Here is a 6,000-nt window from a genome sequence, read left to right on the forward strand (position 1 = left end):
GGGCGGGGAGAGGGGACTGGCCGCTCGCTTGAGTGATTTCCCCTTCAGCAGTTCCCAGTACAAACCGGCCGTGGACCACGAGCTTTGCGCGCAGCGTGCGGTTTATAATGACTCGCGCCAAGTCTCTGCAAGGTTTGAATGCCCCTCCTCGTTTTGCAGTTGAAAATTCAGAAATTAATTCTGAATCGCGCATCACCAGTGGACCAGCTTTAACAGCACCACCCCACCGCCCCAGCAAAGCGCTCTAATGCTTGGGAGAAAAGGGGGACTTTGTCTAGGGGAGGCTAGGGAGGAGGCTAGGGGACACCTGCAGCCATCTGACACCAGGCCGGTGGTCAGAGTGAGGCGGAAGGGCCTTCCTGCTCCAGCTTGGGTGGTGGACTCGGGCTCTGAGTTCCAAGATCGCCAACGCCTATCGCTTCCCAGGCTTGAGAGCTTCCCCGCGTTTGCCGTCGGTGCGGGAGTGGGAAGAGGAGCCGCCGCTCCAGCTCATTCGGAGGCCACACTGCACCCTCGGGCGGGGCAGCCGAGCCCGGCCGCCTCAGCAGTCCGTCCAGCAGTTGGGGCCCTTCTCTAGGACTCGCGGCCTAAGGCCGCGCGGCCTGGCCCAGGAAGATCCGGCCACCAGCTGCGCATTGTCAGCGGCCGGGCCCGGGCTGCAGCAAGCGATGCGCACCTGTTCGCCGTCCGGCTGGGCGCTCCGGGTGAGGAGCGTGGCCTCGGACTGTCCGTCGAGACCTCCAGGGTAAGGAGCCACGGGCCGAGCCTAGGTTTCCAGAGCTCTAAAGGGGACTTTCGCCAAAATCCCAGTCTCAGCCTCAGCGCAACTGAAAAGCAAACTGAACGAGGCCGGAGAAAGGCCGGCGTGGCCCAAGCGCCCGCTTTCTGGAGAGCGAGGGTTTCTCAACGCCGAAGGCGATTTCCCTTTTACGAAATCTTCGGGCTTGCGGCGGCGGCGAGACTCCCTAGGTTTCCAAGCACCTGCTAGGTTGTGAGCGTCTCCTCTCAGCGAAGCCTAGACAGGTCACGCACTTTCTTGGTTCAGACGCTCGCAAAATCCTCCCGGAATCGCCACAGTGATCCGTGCCTTCCCTCGTGCCACCCACCTGCTGTGGCAGGGAGTTCTCTGCTCAGTTTTGCCACTCCCTTGCCGTGTGGCCCTGCGAGAGTGGCTTTGGTTTCTGCATCTATACAATTAGGGCTACATAGTCATTAAGGAGTCTTCCAGGGAAAGTGAAAAATAAAGTATGGCTTACGGTACAGCCGATCTTTAATTTATTGAGAATAGAAGCATTAAAAAATGTACTTATGGACGAGAAATCTAATTAAATGACTAATTGCATAGAGGCTCAATCAGAGGTATTGCTCTTTGGGAGGAAAGGGCAGGAACAGGGCAGTGTCCCCCACTGAGGTCAGTTCTCCTGCAGTCACTGAAGGTGGAGAGACCCTGGAGAAGTCATCTGGTAGACTGGGTCTGGGTTGATCTGGTCAGAGGCTGCAGTATATTGGTGTTGCCCTGAGATCCGTGGTTGAAATGATTGGACAAAGTCGTTCTTAGAAGCGTCAGACTGGCTGCCAATTAATGAGTTGCTTATTAAACCCTTTTAATGTGTTCCCAGCTGGTGTGGAGAGGAGATAAGGGGCAGGGGAGAGAAAACCCGTATTCAAACTGAATTTTTGTTCAGAGGCTTTCACACAGTCCCCCGTCCCACTGAATCCCGGAACAGTCTCACGTTCCCGTTCTAAATGACAAGGTTGAGGAGCAGAAAAGGCAGCTGACCTGCCGAGGTTCAACCTATGCCTTAAAAGGGCTCGACTCAAACTCCGGGTCTGCTGGCTCGGCTGGCCGTCGGGTCCAAGCTGGGCTGTGTCCCCACCTGACCACAGAGTGCAGACTGGAAAAGCTCTACCGACCTCTGGGTCATTAGAGAGATTTGTGCTGACCCAGACTCACCCAATTTCAAAGAAACCAAATCTTTAAATGGAGCAGAGTCTTAGATTGGCTTTAAAAGCCTGCAGACCCTGCCCAGCTCCTGTGCTGGTCGGCTACCTGGAATGTCCGGGCTTTGCTATCAAGCCCTATTGACGGATGGATTTATCTGGGACGCGCTGAAACTCTCTAAGGCCTGCAACCTGGCTTGGCAGCACACCCTTTGCCCCTGCTTCATCCCTCATCCAGGAAAAGTCCACTCCCTCTGGTTTACATAGACTGCCCCAGGGAAACTTAGCCTGCTGGAGGAGGCGCTGAGCTGTGCTGAAGCAAAAGACGCTCTCTCAGGAAGGCCTGCCCTCGGTGGCACCAGTGGGCGAGGCCCGCTGAGACCCTGGGGCTAGAGAAGGTGGTGCTGGGCGCAGAGGGGAGCCGGTGAATAGCCTGCATGCTAAACAGCGCATGTGCATCTGCTGTCTGGGCTGCCACAGCTGGGACACTTTTGTTCTTCACAAGTAGTGGGACCGTGGAGGAGGGGAGTGAGGGGAGCAGAGGGGAACCCAACCCCGAGAAGCCAGAGGGAGAGGGCCCTGGGAGGGTATCCTGCTTATTGGCACCTACAGTTTCCAGTTTGTTTGCTGGAGGAGCCTCATGAGCAGGGATGGGGCTGGACCCCCAGCCCCCAGCTCCCAGGGGGTCTGGAGCGCAGCTCTGGCCACCGGGTGTTGAGAGCATCTGCACAATCTATGTAACCCTCCCAACAGCTCCGAGACAGGTACCGTTGCATTTCCCCCTATCTTACAGATGAGGAAACTGAGGCTCTGAGAAGTGACACAACATCCCTAAGGCCATCTAACTTGAAAGACCAGGATATCAACCCAAGGGCACTGACTGCCTCGTGGGTTTTTACCCACTGCGGCTCCTCGAACTGCCTTATTATTAAAGTCAATGTCTTTGCATGTTTGCTGAATACCCTGGAGATTGTCATTCTCTAACAACCTCACACACAAGCCAGAACAGCCTGGGTTGTGTTTACGGCGGTCTTGCTCTTGGTGCTGTACCCTTACTGTCCCCTGTTACTTCTCTTCTGAGCCTCCTGAAGGTGGTCAGGAGGCACTCGGTCTTGTGTTCTTATATCTAATGGATTTAGGGGTCTTCTACTGCCCTCTCTCCCAGCCCAAGCTAACGAGTAGGTTAGTGAGCCCCTGTGGGTACTGATGAGCCATTGTGCAGCCCTCAGCCGCTGGACCCCGAGTATTTTCAGCTCAGGGAAGGAAAATAGTACCTAAATGCTGCTTGTCTCCTTGCCAAAATGCCCACAGCGTGCATGGAGCGTAAAGAGGCCTGGGTTAAAATCCAGCTGCACCACCCACCAGCTATGTGGCCGTGGAAAAGTCACTTTGCCTCTCTGAGCCTGTCCTCTTTTGTACTCGGTAAGGATAGGTCTTCCTACAGGATTGTTGAAGGATTTAATGACAGAACTCACCGTGCACTTCACCAGGAGCCTGACGCAAGAGAAGCTCTGTGATACGTTTATGTTGTTATTAGTGGTAGATTAATTCTCACAAGATAGATTGTTCTTGTTCTCCTCAGAGAGAGTAGGAAGCAAACCCGGAGAATATGAGTAAGTTGCTCATGGTCAGACGTTAAACGGTGGAGCAGAAATTCAAACCCAGTTATGTCAGAGTTCAGAGTCCTGACTTACCTCAGTCTGCAAAGTCTCCCCAGTACAGAATCTTCTAGAACTGGTTGTGGACTGGTTGTGGAAAATCTAGATTTTTCTAAGTCAAAGGCACCAGGTGCTCTGCTGCCTTCTAGGGCTTCCATTTACCTTGGTTGCACACTGCAGCTGCTAAGTATCTGCTTATTAAATAAAAATAATGGTAAGTAGTGTTCCTGGAACAGCTGCTCTGGGCTAGACAGTGACAGTGGACGAAGCATTTTACTCAAGAGATTGCGTTTAACCCTAAAACAATCCTAGGAAGTAGATCTCATTTTGATGATGAGAAATTTGAGGTTTCGGGATGTTAAATAATAGCAACACAGTATGAATTGGAACCTAGATTTCTGACTCCAGAGAGGGGAAAACCTATAGGAGCTGAACACGGTACTTGAGACATTATGTATAGTCTCTCACTCAGTCCTCTCCACCTTATAAAACTGTTTTGAAACCCATTTTACAGATGAAAACACTAAGCCTTGGCCACTTTAAAGTGTATTCGCCCAAGATGGCCTAGCTGCCTGAAGGCAACAGTTCTCAATCTGCCGGCCCCGGCTGCTCCCATCTATCTCCAGTGCTGAGCTCTTCAGCCAGGGTGGGGCTGGGGGCTGCTCTATGGCAGTGGGACATTCAGGTTACGGGAGGTAAGTTCTCACACAGAGTGTGACCTGCCCACAAGTAGGCCAGGCAACATTGATCGCTCCTGGTCTCTGTGAGGCAGGGAATATCAGTGATACTTAGGGACTGGAGGTAAGATGAACACAAAGAGAAAAACAGGGTCGAGATGGTCCGAAGGCCTGCCGGCAAGCACACGGGAAGGAGCCTCACCTCCCTCCCCTGGAGAGCCCAGGAGACATCTCCCCTCGCTTCCTCTGGGCTGGGTGAGTCCGTCCCCACCCACCGTCCCCACCCACCGGCAGAGGTAGTGCTTTAGACGAAGACCCTACGCCTATTATACATTCACGTTCAAAAATAAAAGAGGGTGGACCTCTGTGTTACTCAGCTGCATTGAAGACGTCAAGATGAAGTAAGGTAGATTGTCTGGTTTGGCCTCAAATCCATCAGATGAAAAGCAAAAGACCTTGAACCTGGAGCTACTGAATCCTGAAGGGCAGAGTGGGGGATGACGTCTTGGATTTGTTTCCTCCACGGAAGCCAGGTTTTGCCAGCCTGGCCACGCGCTGCACCAGACAACCTTCTGCGGGGGCCCGTGATGCTCAGCACGCTGGGTGCTTAGTAGGTGGCTCAGTGAGTCCTGGCGATGGTCCTACCTACAGCTTGGGCTGCTCCGCTTGAACAGTGCAGCTGCCAGCCGCCCTGCCTGTCGGGCTGTGCTCGCCGAGTAGAGGTCAGAGTCTGAGGCTTCTCTGTAGGCAGGTTGCTTGGACACCCTGAAGAGCAGATTGAACCTGTGCTCTGTATAGTTTATAAATGATTTGTCAATGGCGACAGTTTACAAAAACATATTTCTGTTGCGGCATCTTCCAGTCGCTGGGATTTATGGCTTCATCTCTCGGATTTGAAAGCGCATCCGCATGCTCTGGCAAATGAGAAAATGTATGAACGATTTGTTGGCTTCTTTTTTTTTTTTTATCAAGTTTCCCCAAATATGTAAAGTCTGAGAGCGCCTTATTCTTTTTAAATGATCATTCATTTGTCTCCAGACTCTATCTTTTGGCACAATTTATTATTCTCTATTTCAAAAAACTTAAATGCATTTTGCATATTAGCACGTAACTCTTGTTCCTGTCTCCTCAGTTGTGGAAAGGGCTGGATTGCTTTTATAAAGAAAAAAATGGCTAATAAAATTGGCCTCAGCACCATTGCTCTGCAATTCTTATGAACAGTAAAGTGGTACTTACCGTCATTGATGTTAAAAGCTATTTCTAAATTATGGTGCCATTTATTATCTCTAGTGTCCAAAGTAAGTTTAAATGATGCTTATAATTCATGTTTTACCAAATTTCCTTTTTCCCCGGAGGATACCTCTGATTAACTTATGCACATTAAAGCGCTTTTTAAATTCTTCTTTTATTGCCATTATGCTCTGAAAATCTCAGCGATTCTCAAAAATGGGTAATAAACTTGAGATAAAATGCTGCAGTTTTAGATCAATGCTGACATATCACTGTGGTGATTTCTACAGAGCTAAAGTGATAATGCTTCATATTTACGGAATATATACTAGGTTATTACTACAGTATTACCATTTTGTTCTAAGATGAAATGAGTAATTTACCAATTTATTAAACAGTTACATTTAAGTATTGCTTAGGACATTATCACCCCAATCTGTTTACTTAGCTTGAAGAGTTACCATTAAGATACCCTGTTTATTTAGGTAAAATTT

This window comes from Bos taurus, chromosome 20 (genome assembly GCF_002263795.3).
Source record: "Bos taurus isolate L1 Dominette 01449 registration number 42190680 breed Hereford chromosome 20, ARS-UCD2.0, whole genome shotgun sequence".
Lineage (NCBI taxonomy): Eukaryota > Metazoa > Chordata > Mammalia > Artiodactyla > Bovidae > Bos > Bos taurus.